Source organism: Lagenorhynchus albirostris, chromosome 3 (genome assembly GCF_949774975.1).
Source record: "Lagenorhynchus albirostris chromosome 3, mLagAlb1.1, whole genome shotgun sequence".
In the NCBI taxonomy this organism is placed as follows: Eukaryota; Metazoa; Chordata; class Mammalia; order Artiodactyla; family Delphinidae; genus Lagenorhynchus; species Lagenorhynchus albirostris.
In genome coordinates this window covers 56593142-56608040 of record NC_083097.1, presented here as the reverse complement: position 1 = coordinate 56608040, position 14899 = coordinate 56593142, and the positions used below count along the sequence as shown (strand labels likewise).

The 14899-nt window shown below is 44.2% G+C and overlaps 1 long non-coding RNA gene across 3 annotated transcripts in view; it reads left to right on the top strand.

The window, feature by feature from the left end:
• The first annotated feature begins 12861 nt into the window (after positions 1 to 12861).
• The window catches only part of LOC132516883 (uncharacterized), a 33729-nt gene continuing 31691 nt past the window's right edge, over positions 12862 to 14899 (top strand). For 2 of the 3 annotated variants that reach the window (XR_009539496.1, XR_009539497.1), the window contains exons 1-2: positions 12868 to 13038; positions 13470 to 13550. This is a non-coding gene — a long non-coding RNA (uncharacterized LOC132516883). Of the gene's footprint in view, positions 13039 to 13469; positions 13551 to 14899 lie in introns of all 3 variants that reach the window. The other variant, XR_009539498.1, reaches the window with a different exon arrangement.

The following is a 14899-nucleotide window of genomic DNA, read 5'->3' as shown; positions in this document are numbered from 1 at the left end:
ATATAATATATATATATAATATAATTATATATATTATATAATATATATATATAATTTATTATATATAAATAATAAATTAAATAATAAATTTAATAAATTAAAAAATAAAATTAATTAATTAAATAAAATATTTAATATTAATGATTTTGTCAAAAGCTTAAAAATAATACATTTTTATATATTTTATATTATTTAAGATAACTGTAATTTTGTACATTTCCGTGTTCCTGAATAATGTAACCCTATGGAACTTGAAATTCACGTTATCACGAACAAGTCAACCATATGGCTCAGTTATTATGTGAAAGCCAGCCAGAAGACCCAAGGTCCCCACACTTCTCCCTGTTGTCTTGGACCAGCAGCAGGTACCATACTGGTTCTCACTCATCAGTATCAAGTATTGGGGAGAATCTTATCAGTTCTCTTTTTACTCAGCTAGTTGGCATGATTCCTTCTTTAATTGAAACTCCATTATTGCATATTCTGTAAACCACCTTTCTTTCTTATCCCCCTTCCCTTTTTTGGGTATCTTCCTCAAACTTATCTTTAGCCCAACTATTTCTTTCTGTGACAAAAATGAAATTTTGTCACAGTTTTCCACAGTAGCTTCCAAGGTCATTTGCAACCTGGGTGCTAGTAACAATTACCAGTCTGCTGTCATGTTAGAGCAAAGGCAGAAATTGTAATTCATTTTATACTGGCTTTTCTCAAACTATATTCCACAGAACACTAGTTCATCCAAATGTCAATGTACGTTATGAGAAAAGGCTCCATGGTGAGTATGGTTTGTGAAACACTGGTGGTTATATCACACATTAGCATTTTTTTTTTTTTTTTTTGCGGTATGCGGGCCTCTCACTGTTGTGGCCTCTCCCGCTGTGGAGCAGAGGCTCCTGACGCGCAGGCCCAGTGACCATGGCCCACGGGCCCAACCGCTCTGCGGCATGTGGGATCTTCCCGGACCGGGGCACGAACCCGCATCCCCTGCATCAGCAGGCGGACTCTCAACCACTGCGCCACCAGGGAAGCCCCACACATTAGCATTTTAAAGACTCCAAGAAGTCCTACAGTCAAGAAATTTGCTTAATTTGACTCTTCCCACATTTACTTGCCACAGACACCCCCACTAATACCGCTTTTGTGAAATACAATTTGGGACGTAAATACTCACAGTTCTTACAGACTACCGGGGTAGACAGTAATTATCCAGGTGATGCAGAGGAAGATATATTTACAAACTGAGATAGTTACTCTTAAGACCCTGACTTAGGCTGGAGGTTGGAGAATATCTTTTCAAGGATGTCACTCTTTGCTCAAGACCTGATTGGTGAGTAGGAGCTAGCGAGGAGCCTTCCTCAGGTCATATGGTCCATTCGTCTGTCTCAGTGGAATGGCTCCTAGGCTTCTAGGTCAGCTCAGAAGACACAGGCTGGGAAAAGATATTTCATTCTCTGTGACATGTGGCCATCCATTTTAGTCCCTGATTGAGATTTAGTTGAGATTCCCTTAGAGAGGGAAAGGGAAAGAACAGAGAAGCCACGGAAGCTTTTTGGGGAAACAAGAACCCTCATAGGATTAGGAGACAGCTGGGATGTGGGAGTGGTAGCTGGAGGGAGGAAAGAGGGAGATGCCAAAGATAGCATCCATTTTTATAAGACTTAAGTTATTTTTACAAATGATCGTACAGACCGTTCAACTGTGGTCTGTGAAACATAGACTGTCACTCGTCAGTAGTTACAGGATATTGTGTAGTACAAACCTCAAGAGTTTAGCATATTTTCCATTGTACACTTGTTACTTGAATGCTGAAATTATCCACCTTTACCGACAAATGGACTAAATTTAGTATTTAAAGGATTGAGACCAAGTGCAGGAGGCATTCACAATTAGGGAAGCAATTATGGGTTTATTTAAAGACCATAAAGTTGAGAATTCTTTCTTTGATTTTTTTTTTTTCCAGGGAAGATGATCTGAACATTCTGCTCCCTCTGACAGGGTATCTAGTTTTGAGAAATTTGATATTCACCTATTTCTAGTCTCCCCTAAATGCAATACAGTACAGTAAGGCAGACCTTAGTGCAACGTTAAACAGATAGATGGCGGTTGCTTGTCAGGAGTAATGAGGTTCTTGATGACTGACCAACAGAGGACTATTGATACATGATTTACCTTAGCAGGTAAGTTCTGGCCTGGGAGATCAGATGGTCAGAAATCCAGGAATCTAGCAGAGAGTGACAGAGAGAAAGAGAGAGAGAGAATGAGAAGAAACAAAACACTTAGACCAAATAGGGAGTGCAGGTAGGACAGATTTTCATGAAAGGATAGGGTCTCCAAGGGTTAAAGCTTAGGAGAGGGGCAAGAAACTAAGAGTGTTAGGAAGGGACTGTATTGCTCTCAAGCAGTACAAACCTACTGCGCAACATGAGATTTAAGCCTGCCTCAATGGTGCACACTCAGTGTTGTGAGAACTCCTCTTCTGGCAGCAAATCCAGAGCTACTAGACTGGCCCTGAGGGTTTAGGGAACAGAATCAGAGCAGAACAGGGTAAAGAGTTGTGGTACCAGAGGCAGCCCTTAGAAATGAACTCTTCCAGCCGCATTTTGATTTTTGGGTTGGTGGCATTGTAAAGTTAGCATGTGACTGTGGGTAGTAAAAACACAAAGTGAGAAGCCCTCTCTACAAGCTTCCTCTGGAGGAAGCCTCACCAGTTTGTAGTTGAAGTCCAGAGAAATCTGTCTGTCATTTAATTGTCAATGTTATGTGTTCTTCAGAGTGTGGGTTCTGGAATCAAACGGACTGAACCTCGAATCCTCACTTAGCCACTCAGTAACTGCTGTATCAGTCAGGGTCCCTTCAGGAAAACAGAGCCGTGCCAGTTACCAGATGAGACTTAATACAGAAAACAAATTACAAATGGAATGAAAGACATAAAAAGCTAAACAGGAGACAATGAGAACACCCAAAGAATAGCAAAAGAAGGAGCCTAAAGAGTCAAAGGGAGGATGGGAGCTGGGAACATGGAAGAAAGGCACTCTTGTGGGATCTGGGACATGAAGAAGATGCAGTTATTGCCAGAGATGCTACCCAAAGCACGGGGGGAAAATATCCTGGCTTCTCCTTTCCTTCAGCTCTTCAATTTCTTGCCACTGAACCTCTTTGTGAGCCAGAAGCCAGTTGGTAAGGGAACCTAGGAAATACAGTTGCACAGCCAGCAAAGCAGAGGAAGGCCAGGAAATAAGTATGAGAGCAAACAGGCAAATGACCAGCCCAGGAGCTATGTGATCCATCTGTTTAATGTTTATAGCCTCAGTTTCCTCATTTGTAAAATGGGAATATTATTCCGACCTCTTATGGTGTTGCGGTGATTACATGACTTAACATATGTTTCGGTTGAATTTTCTTGGTTGTAAGGAATAGTCTCACACACAGAACTTCAAGTATTTGGAGGGACAGAAGGGAGAGAGCTGAAAGCTATGCGTGAAAGCAGGGAAGTAGAGGTCCAAGCGCAGGGCCAAGCTTCATAGTAACCAAGGTGGAGCCAAACAAGCAGCCTCTGGGAGAAAGGGCAGAAATGACTGCAGAGCTGTGTCTCCTGGAGGCTGAAATCAGAAAGACCTTGGCAATCGCCAGCACTCCTCAGGATCTCTGTGGTGCAAGTTGTAGAATTTTGCTTTCTTTCCTACATTATCATGACTCCAAATTTCTCTATGGGTTTGGTTTCCTCTTTCAGCTATCAAGTTGCATCTTCATCTTCCACTCTAAAGCTTGTAAGTTTTGTGATCTCAGGGTTTCTACTTCCTCATGATTTTGGCTTGATGTGATCCATCAGAGCCCTTTTGTCTCCTCTCTGTCTCAGGATCTTTCAGCTTTAGTTCACACTGAAAATTGTTTACCTCTTCACGTATTTCCCAATTTAACTTCATTGGATCAAGAATCTTATAGGGCCAGTTCCTTTTCATTTGGTGAAACTTTTCATTCCATGGCCCCTCATAGGAGCCCTATGGCTTGGATGCCTTTGGGTAAGGAGCCCACCATTGGTCCAGTCAGCAGTTTTGGAGGGAGTAGGGCAGGGTGATATGGTCCAAAATACGGCTTCCTAGAGCTGTCCCTTTAGAAGGGGCTGTGGATTGGTAACCAGCAGGGGGCCTCGCTTCTGTCACTATGTTCTCAGGGGTATTTTGGTTCCTGTTATCCCACAGGAGCTAGAACTCCTGGCCACTTCTGCTCACTTATGGTTCAGACCTCAGTGGTCCCACTTTCCACTTTTTCTCCTCTGATTATAGCTCATAGAGATAATTATCTTGTTTTGGAACATGGCCATGCTTTTTTTTTTTAATTATTTATTTATTTATGGCTGTGTTGGGTCTTCGTTGCTGCACACTGGCTTTCTCTAGTTGCGTTGAGCAGGGGCTACTCTTCTTTGCAGTGCATGGGTTTTTCATCAGCGTGGCTTCTCTTGTTGTGGAGCACGGGCTCTAGGCGCAAGGGCTTCAGTAGTTGCAGTGTGTGGGCTCAGTAGTTGTAGATTGTGGACTTAGTTGCTCTGCGGCATGTGGAATCTTTCTGCACCAGGGCTTGAACTGTGTCCCCTGCATTGGCAGGCGGTTTCTTAACCACTGTGCCACCAGGGAAGTCCCAGCCATGCTTTTCTATTTCCTTTTTTTCTATTTTATGTATCACAACAATGCCTTTGGAGCAAAACAAAGCCTCAGATTTTGAACTTACAACACCATCTTGACTAGAGTTCATGCCAATAATTTCTAAAATTTATGACTAATACAAAGCTGGAAGTTATCAAAATTAAGTTCTTATGAGAAACTCTTTTAAGAAGAATGGGTGACCAAGTGGAGAAAAGAAGAAAGAGATAAAGATAATCTTAGCTCACAGATTGAGGGAACACGATGTTGATACCAGTGAAGGTACCTAAAAAACTAGAGTGTTGTGAAGAATATAACTTCAGGCATAGGCAGTTTTGGAGACTGAGGTCTCCTTATCTTAAAATCAATAACTCTCTTACATTAACAAAACAAAAACCCATAAACAACAATAACAATAAAATCAACAAACAACTGAAAGACTGGTATTGGTGAGTGGATGACTCCAGTGATAAAGGGAAAATGAGCTCAAAAACAATTTTAGAGATTGAGATGAGGGTGAGACACTTTGTCTTAAAAGCCATCAAATCCTCCTTGCCTCCTCCTAACACACTGGCCCAAAATCCCAAGCCAACCAATAAAAAATCAAGAATAGACTGGGACTTAGACAGTATATGAAACCATGTGAAAAAAGTGAATGGCCCATGGGGTTTGTTGTTGAGTGAACAGAGTTTCTAGGGAGAAAAGGATTATAGCAAAGGATTTCTCAGCCCATCTCAGTTTCTGCCATACAGGTGGACAGAAAGGAGGGGAAGGCAGAACTAACCAGCTCAACTCTGTCTGCCAAACTCCAGGGTCTGTGTGGGTCCAGGGCACTGCCCCAGACTGGCTGTGAATGAGGACTGTGTTTCCTCAACTTCTGTATGGCCTGTCAGAACCTACACCTATTGTTTTCTTCACCAAAGCATTTGAGGGAGTCCTCTCACCTTCTGGAGTCAGGGGTAGGGCAAAAGAGGGCTAAGAATGTTCTGGCCTCGGCATCTCAGGGAGAGAAAAGCAAGGCTTTCTGAGAATTAGGATGTACACTGTGGGGCTTTTCACTGCCTTTCAGACTTACAGAGTGAACCCAGGTTGATTAAGGAGTGAAAGAACTGTCTTCAGAGATGGGACACTTCCTGGTTGGAAATTTTCTGGCTGGACTTACTGATTGGAGAAAGGAAGGCTCATTTAGTGCTGCCAGAAAAGAAAGGTCTGGCTGACAACTGCGGGGTTGTTCTTGTCTTCAGAGTAGACAGGATATTGACTAGCTGCCTCCTGGATGATTGTATTGGGGCTGAAAAGTGGATCAGGCCCTGGAGAGTCAGAGGGGATGAGTCCAAAGTGAGATGAATCTGACATGGAGGAGTGGAGGGTTAGCAGGGGAGTCGAGCGACCTGAGACCCCTTCTGGTTCCTGAGACCCCTTCTGGTTCCTGAGACCCTCTCACAGTGTGGCCTGGACTTTTCTTTCCTCTTCAACAAAAAGGAGGATTGCACAAGATTATTTTCAAAGTCTCTCCAGCTCTAATACTCATTCATATAGGTTGGGTAGGGGGATGAGGGCACACAGGGCATAGAGAATGGTTCAGTTGGAAGCCGAGGGTACAGTTTGCCTTTAAACATCAAAATGGCAAAAATGGTAAAGAGAAGAAAGGACCCAGTTTCTCTCCTCTCAGAAAGATCAGGAGATTTTAGATTTGATTTCATCAAAGTTTTTTCTTTTTTCTCTAAAAAAAAAAAAATATCATACTGTATTTTACACATAATCCCTTCTAATGACTTCAGTACTTCACGAGCCCCTGTGTAGCTACTGGTTTTCACATTTAAGGTGGGAGATCTTCATTTAAGGATCTTAGAAGTTTGGATATGAAGCTCACTCATGACCACACTCTGGGAAATTACAGAGGTTGTGTCTAATGTTTTTGTTCCTTTACTGTTTATTCAGGTCCATCCCTCACCTTTTCTTCCAGATAGAAGAGTCCAGAGGAAATGCGTCTTTAGATTCATTCACTATTTATCCAATATTTGTTGAGAGCTGCTAGGTGTTGAGACCTAGCCCTGAGATAGATGCTGGTGACAAAGGAGGAAACAAGACAGATGTGATCCCTGGCTTCTTGGTAGCTTCAGACAGGTGTGCATGTGGAGGGGCACAGCCTGGAAACAAGAAAGCAGAATATAAGTTATGTGATTATATACTGTGATGAGAGCTATGAAGTACACAAAGGGCTGAGGGAGGGGAAATGGTCGGGTGAAGGTGAAGCCATCTGGGTGTGGGGCAGGGGTAAGAGGAACTCTTCTGTATGGGCAGAGGTGTCTTTGCAGAGGTCACACTTCCTCTAAAAGTTGATAAGGAAAAGCAGTTATGCCAAGAATGCAGACCTGATTCTGGGCAGAGCAAAACTGTAGTGGCCTCTGGCACGCAAGAGTGACTAGTGAAAGGAATTGATGGATCCCCAGAGCACTGGGAAGTGAATGCACCTGCTCTTTTCTACACACTATCATATGTGGAATTTTAATTTGTAAGGTTTAGGTTAGCCATCAAGAATACCTTTGTGAGTTTACGTATATGAAACACTGGCAAAGGCTCTTTAAGATGAGTCTGGAACTGCTCAGCTGGCCTGAACTTCTTCAGCACAGGACCTGTCAGAAGTGGGCTCAGCATGTTGTCTCTTTCCGTGTGAAGACCAAACAGGGATACTTGTTTGCAAAGTTTGGGAGCGGAAAAATCTCCACTTTTTTTTTTTTTTTAAATTGTTCCATCAGTGGAAGCCCAAAGAAAGGAAAATGAATTCAAATGATAATAGTTAACCTTTATTGAACCTAATCTTTGCCAAGCTCTTAGTAATTGTTTTACATGTTTATTTTAAGCTTCATCTTTATGAGGTAAGAGTTATCATTATCCCGGTTTTACACATAAAGGCAAGTACAAAGAGGTCCATCTGACCGAAGACCCCAAGGCAGTAGGACTCCAGACCCTACTCCCTTAACCATTAGGCCACACTGCTTGAGGCATCAGTTTCCCATAAGGAATTTGGCTTACACAACATTAGAAAGGAAGTGTGGAGTTTCTCTCTGTTTCTAGAGTTCTTTAAAAGAATGTCAATTTTCCATCCAAGAGTGAGATTTGTGGAACTCAGGAATTTGTGCTTTTAGATTGTTGTCTAGTTGATTCTAAATGCTATTGGCTAATGTTTGAAAAGCACACACAGGGACATTCACAAGTATGGAGCCAAGAGGCTGCATGGACTCTGAATTCCTTCAATAATAACAGTAACAGTAATAATAGTAGTAGTATTAAGCAGCAGCAGTAGTAGTAGTAGTAGTAGTAATGTCATTTCTTGAGTGCCTTCTCTGGGCCAAACATTATATGTGTTTCCATGTGTGATTTTATTTAATCCTGATAACTCTGCAAGGAGCATATGATTTTACAAATGAGGAAATCAACTCAGAGACAAGTAACTTGTCTAAAGCCATGCAGACAGTGAGTTGCAAAACTGATGTTCAAACCCCATCTGCCTGTTCATGTTCCACAGCATCACACTTGGTATCCATCATTCTGTAGGGTCATTTTTAGAATCCTGGGTGGCCAGATCAATCTCATTTTTTTTCTTGTCTCATCTCAAAGCATAGCCAAATAATTAAATGAAATCTTTCTAGATACCTGGCCTTTGGCAAATTGTTTAGCCTCTGATTACCTTATTTGCAAAATGGGAAAGAAAAATGTAGTTCCTGCCTCATATATTTGTTGGAAGGATTAAATGAGACAGTCTATGTAAAGCATTTAAAGAAGTACCCAGCATTCAGTAAACACTCGATGAATGTAAGCTACTATTACTATTACTGCCATTATACCGACCAGATCTTCCTCAAATGAATTTGTACGGTTGTCCCATGATCAGAATTGCTGACAACCAAGATTGATTGCTGGTTTCCTCTTGGCCCTCGTGAACCAGCAAAAATCAGCCTACTCCTTAAAAAGCAAAAGCAAAGAGTCCTCAGATGTCTTTGACCATCCCTCACAAGATATAAATCATGGCATAACATTTCTCAGCTCAGTACCCTCCAATGGAACTGGAGCTCTAGTTGTGCATCTGCAAGTTCATCTTCTTGTTCCTGCTGCTTTCCCTTTGTCAGGTAAACTTATACTTTTCACTAATCATTAACATCCTCTCCATCCATCCATCCATCTATCCATCCATCCATCCATCCGCCAACCCATCCATCCATCCATCTAGCAAATGATTGTTGAGGACCTAATCTACACCACGCACTCACTCTTCCAGGCACTGTAGATGCAGCAGTGAACAAAACAAAGATCCCTGCCGTCTTGGAGCTTACACTCTAGTGGGGGCTGAGAGATTAACATAAACAAATAAGGCAAGCATAAAATATGATAGAAGCTGATAAGTTCTATGGAGGAAACTAAAGCAGGGAAAGGGTATAAGGAATGCCAGGGGGGTGCAGTTGCTTTTTTTTTTTTTTTTTTGCAGTTGCTTTTTGAAGAGTGTTTTCAAGGAAGTCTTCACCAAGAAGGCATATTTCAGCAAAGGCTTAAAGGAGATGAGGGAGTGAGTCATGTGGATTTCTGGGGGAAGAACTTTCCAGGGAGAATTTCAGCAAGTGAACAGTCCTTGAGGCAAGCATATTTGAGTGGGAGAGACCGTAATGACAGTATAGTCAGAGGGGCCACGTAGAACATTTTAAGCCACTCTAAGTCTTTGGCTTTTACTCTGAGTGACAGGGGATGACATTGGAGGGTTCTGAGCTGAGAAATCTTATGATTGACGTTTTCATGGGAACACTCTAGCTCCTCCATTGAGAATAGGTTACAGAGGGGCAAGGATTGAGGTAGAGTGGCAATTACATGACTGCAGTAATGCAAGGTCACTTAAGGAAAAAAGAAAAATTTTATTAAAAGAATATTGGGTAGCTTATCAAATATCTGAGAGGTCTAAAAGCCAGCTCTGTCATAGTGTAGAACTGGCCCTGTGATGTCTCTCCACTGCCAGCACTGCAGCCTCAGTGTTGTAGCCTGTGCTTCAAATGCCATTGAGGCTGGACCCGTCTGCTAAAAAACCACTGCCTAATGTCATCATATGTCACTTCTGATCACTGGGCTTCTAATTCTAGGTCTGGAGGTTACCTGTGATTGGTGGGGCCTGGGTCAGGTAGCTATGCCCATGCTCTAGCTACAAGGGCAGGAAGCAAAATAAGAGTCTGACACTCTCAACTTCTATAGCGGGAGATGGCTGATTCCCAACCACAGGGACATGGATTTAAAATGTTAATTGGCCATAAACGAATGACAAGGATCCACAACTGGTGGGTTCCTTCTGTTCCTTAGCCCTTGCACTTCTGCCTGGCTGTGTACCAAACGGCAGTTTGGGGTAAGTCTTCTCATGGTTTTTCCACAACGGCAGCAGCAGTGGAATACAGTTGTTCTCATAGTTATCCACACAGCTATCCACACCGCACCTTCACAATGTTGGTGATTCAGGTACACAATGTGAGTCATGCCGAGATGTTGCTTCCATTGTTCTATAGCATTTTACCTCTTCCCTCATTGAAGGCATATTGATCCCCTCCTCCTGCTCCCTTCATACCACTGTAATTGACAGTGCAGCCTGATGAATACACAGGGAAATCTATTGAAAAGAGATATGTGAAGTCAGGGATGAGTAATGAACACCCTGGTATCCTCACAGCTGTCAAGATATTTATCTCAATCACTTTGTCAAAAGGTGGCTTGTGGGCTTCCCTGGTGGTGCAGTGGTTGAGAGTCCGCCTGCCGATGCAGGGGACACAGGTTCGTGCCCTGGTCCGGGAAGATCCCACATGCCGCGGAGCAGCTGGGCCCGTGAGCCATGGCCACTGAGCCTGCGCTTCTGGAGCCTGTGCTCCACAGCGGGAGAGGCCACAACAGTGAGAGGCCCGCATACTGCAAAAAAAAAAAAAAAAGGTGGCTTCTTATTGAATGAACCAAACATTTGAGATAAACAGAATTTACAATCTGCCATTCCTCACTTGTCTTAGACTAGACAACCAGGCATTGTGTCACATCCTGTAAAAAGACTCCTTCTCTCCCCCTGCCCATTTTCGACTTAAATTCAATATTAATAGGTACACAACGACCAAGAAGAATTCACATTTCAAACCCAGAAGCTGAAATGGCCCTAAAAGCCTAATTCATTGTCCCTACTTGCAAAATTGTTAACTCAAACGTTAATATTTGCAGATAGTTGTTAGAGACTGGGAGTATATTACCCTCTTCCACTCTTGTTTGATCTTATGCTTTCAATTTTTACTCCTTGCTTAAAACTTTCAGTGTTATTAAGTAAAACCTTGATGGGATTTTAGAAGACAGTTCCCCTGCTGAAGTAAACTGGGGAGCTGTTAAAAATGCCTATATCTGGGCTCACTCACGACTAATTAAATCAGACTCTCCAAGGCCCAGCCTCCCACCCTCCTTCATTCTGCAGCCAGCAGCTGAAAACCACTGGTCTAGGCCTTGGAAGCATTTGAATTTGAATCAGAGAACATCCAGGTGGTGGCTCAGCTGGTAACAGAACTTGACTCAGACTAGACAAGGCAGTGTAGCAGGTAGTCTAAAGATAGTGTAGGCTTTATAACAGGGAGGGATAAGGTACTAACTTAGGGCTGTGAGGGGTAAAGTGGTGAGGTTGCAGGAAAAACTGGTGCTTCCTGCCAAGGTCACACTGTTCTATTCTTGAAGAATTTGAATTTCATCCAAGGGTAGAATCAGCCTTAACAACAAGATGGAGGAGAATGGGTTGGAGAGGGTGGGCCTTGCCAGGACCAGAGAGAGATCTTCAGGAATGATAACAGAGGGAACAAGAGACTTTGGTTTGGAAGGCATGGCTGCAGCGAAGGCGGTATCCTGAGAAGTGTAGCTCTCAGAAGCAGCGATATCAGAAGCCTTAATGAGGCACTGCAGGCTTCGGACTAGTCAAGCGATGGGGCTTGGGCATCTCCCGGGAGCACTGGTAGTGTTATTTGGGAAGCCTTCCCGGTTTCATTGCCTCCAGGCCTTCCTAGAGATTGTGGTCCCTCTGCATGTCTTAATAAACTGCTGCTGTGATTAAGGCAACTGGGGTAAGCCCGTGTTTCAATGAAGAATTCTGAATGATACACAAACATGCTTACTTAAGATTCGTTCAAATCAACAAGACAGAAGATATTATTCCTACTGAATAGAAAGAAAGTGGGAATCAGAGAAGTTAAGAAGCTTCTCCAAGGCCAGACAGCCAAAAAAAGAGCAAAACTGAAGTCAAGTTCCCATGTGATTATCGCAGAGCCATGCCTTGTGCTCTGTGCAGAGCCTGGAAAGGGGCCAATAGGCTGTTGGGGGGAAGTTTGAGTATCTTTGGCTTGGCATCCTTCTCCTTCATGGTTCAGCTGAGGGCAATGACATGGGGCTCAAGGTTGCCTAATGTTTGCTAACAATTGTTTGGCTTCTATCAAAGTTATTCAAAGAATGTGGGCTCTGACTGGATGCTTCCATGGTGTTGTGTTTTTGTACCTCATAATTTCCTAGCAAAAAGCCTTTCTGAAAAATTTCTTCCTTTTCAGCATAGAACTTACAGGAGAAGGGATTTTTCCTACCCCTCCGTCAGTATCAAAGTGGTCTCATGCATGTGGCCTGGGGACCGCGTTTTAGAAGAGCTGGGTAGATAGTGACTGGCCAGGAGAGAAGCCAGGAGTCACTGTGGGTTCCTATTCCTGGTGGCCACTCACAGATGCCACCCACCCGTAACCTCCAGAGACAAAACATTTGGACCCCAAACCACTGTAGCCAGAGCAGCTCTATCCGGTAAACCAACTCTAGTTCTCCTTGGGAAGTCCATGAATTTAAAAGCTGGAAGGGACCTTAACAATCTCATTTTGCACATGAGAAAACCATTCCAGAAGGATTTTCCTGAAGTCACGCAATTAGAGGCCTGTGAGGGCCATTGCTTTGGGTTGAGCACAACAGGAACTAGAGAAGCACTTTATAATCGGAAAAAAAGAAAGCTTAAGAAAAAAAGAGCATATGGCTGTTTATGTGTTTTATAATTTAACTGGGGAGACATATAACATACTGAGAGATGAATGACCGTGTGAACTGTGAAAACGCTGCAGGAATTCAGGGACGGGGGAGCCACGAAGGGCGGGGTGGGCAGACCGGCGTATGCGGAGGGGCCGCCGGGGAGCCGGGCAGCCGGCCGAGGCACGGAGAAGGGCGGAGAGCGCAGCGGCGCCTCTGCGGCCGGGTCCAGCCAGGGGAGCCCGCGCCCCCATCCAGCCCGCTCTAGCGCCCTGGGTCCCGGAGCAAAACTGGGAAAAGCCTCAGAGACGCCTCTGCAGAGTGAGTCCTCGCCTTGCCAGCGAGGGCAGAGAGCCCTCGGGTAGGGAGCGGCTTTGCCATCCCCGGCTCCCCGCGGCCTCTCCATCCGCTTCCTTGGTCTCCTGCTGCCGCTTTAAGCCGCGACGACCCACCGCGGGCGGCACAGCACACCCGGCCTTTTCCAGCTAACTGGGGTGGGGACACGTGCGGAGCCGGCGCTCCCCTCTTCTCCCCCCTCCGCCCCCTAACTCTGCCCTCGCCCTGCACTCCAAGGCCTGGGACCACATCCCTGCGCGCAGCCCCACCCGCCTCCGCTCTGCAATCCGTCCTCTTAAGAACGAGATCCTGCAACTGAAGGTGCAGCTTTCAAATCCCGGTTTCAATATATTTGTGTTTCCCGTCTACCGAATCCCACTAACTGCTAGTCATGCTTCGCGGGGGGTGGGGGTGGGGGTGGGTGCTTTCATCCTTCTTCAATGTATTTATTCACAGTAGCCATGATGTGGAAAGAACAGGCACGCAGTATAAAATCCAGGAATAGGGCTGTCAAGAGAATGGGAGCAAGACAAGCAGGTAACACAGCCACTATTCCAGAAAGCGGAAAAGACCTTGCCCTCCCTTCGCTGCCTTGGCCTCCTCTGCAAGGGAGAAGGGGAGAGGGGCTGGGGGACACCCTCCTCCACCCCATCTTTGCTTTCCTGTTTGCAAGAAAGAGTCGCAGTCAGTTGTCCAAGTTTTCGTTGATTTTGCTTTTTGGAGCCTTCGCTAAGGGCCACAAGGTCCTTCCAGGATCGATAGAAAGCTTTTTTCTCTGAAGTTTTCATTCATTCATTCCACAAATATTTACTGAGTGCCTAATACGTGCCAGGCATGGCCCCAATGAACAAACCTAACACCTTTGCCCTCATAAGAATTTACATTCTCATGGAGGAAAAAGAAAATAAAGAACATACCTAATAAATAAGTGAGTTACATGTTAGAAGATATTTTAAAAACGTAAATCACAGGGGGGAATCAGAGTGTGATAGGTTCCTATATAAAATCAAGTGGCCTAGGTAAGCCCGGGTAGGACCACACACTGGAAAGGTGCCAGGAAGGAATGAGACCATCTGCAGATTTGTTACCCCTGCCCCAGGGCAGTCCCTTAGGAGTGCTTCTTTGTGTCCACAGATTTGCATTGAGCGAGACCCTTGAAGTGGGTGGCTGTCTTTCACTTCTAGAATAGGATGGGAGGTGAAGCATCAATAATTCATATCTTAATAGAGCATTATAGCCCTGACTTCCCCAGCTTCCATTCCTAACCGCTGGAGAACTGGGAAAAGGGTTGTGATTCTTGAAAACAGGTAGCAAGCTGGGGGAGGGGAAAGATAATAAAATCCAAGGAGTTTTGTGCTCTGAGTCCTGGCAACAAGAGTCCTGTGGTTGGCTTCTGAGAAAGCTAGTGCAAGGTGGTTCCAGCTTTAGGGTAGGAAACAGCTGTACATGGCATGAAGTCAAAGGCCATATTTTAATAATAATGACAATAATTAAAATAGCTGGTGTTTATTGAGAGCTTACTATGGCGTTGTGCACAGGTTTCACAGGTAGCCTCTTAGTCTCTGTCTTTTCTTCAACTGGGATGTCTTCAACTCTGCCGCGGGCCTTACAGTGAGATGCCGTGGAGGTTTTAGGCCCTTTATATTCTTCAGAGAGTGGCAAACATAATGATGTACCTTTTTATTCTTATAGTTAACTGTTCTGCAAATGACCCTAGGCCTTCTTAGAGTGCTTTTTCTTCTCTTTACCATGCTTACCACGGGTAGGGGAAGAAAAGGTGAAACGGAAGCTGTGCCCCCTAAAGAAACAGAAACTGATGGTGAAGAGGAATCCTTGAGCTTGTCTTGCAGAGCAACAGATAGGGGAACAGTTAGTTAAAACCCCTC